Raw genomic sequence first — 482 nt, forward strand, 5'->3', positions numbered from 1 at the left:
TGCAAATGGAGAAGCATCAAATCTAAAAATTTTTTACCAAGTTTGCGAAGTTCCAAAAAGTAAAATAAAAATCGCGCGCAAATGAAGTTGACATCGTTCGAAAGCGTGAATCTTTAGCTTTAATTTGAGTACTCGATCAGCATTGTGCGATTTTTTTTTCACCGAGTTATTGAACTTTGAAGTAAAAATGACCTTTTTTGCTTCAATGTTAAATAACTCGGTGAAAAAAAATCACACAATGCTGAACGAGTGCGCAAATTAAAGGTAAAGATTCATTCTTTCGAAAACTGTACACCTCGTTTTTGTGCGATTTTTAGTTAGGACCGTGGAACTTTGCAAAGTTTTTTGCAAAGTTCCAAAATTTGGGGAAAAATTTTGCGATTTGTCACACCTCCATTTGCATCCGTGCAGCTTTGTAAAGAATCAGTAAGTCATTTAATGAATTATGGATTTCAAAAGTAGAGACTTTAAGCTGTGAAATA

The sequence above is a fragment of the Wasmannia auropunctata genome, unplaced genomic scaffold (genome assembly GCF_000956235.1).
Source record: "Wasmannia auropunctata unplaced genomic scaffold, wasmannia.A_1.0 LD336078.1, whole genome shotgun sequence".
NCBI lineage: Eukaryota > Metazoa > Arthropoda > Insecta > Hymenoptera > Formicidae > Wasmannia > Wasmannia auropunctata.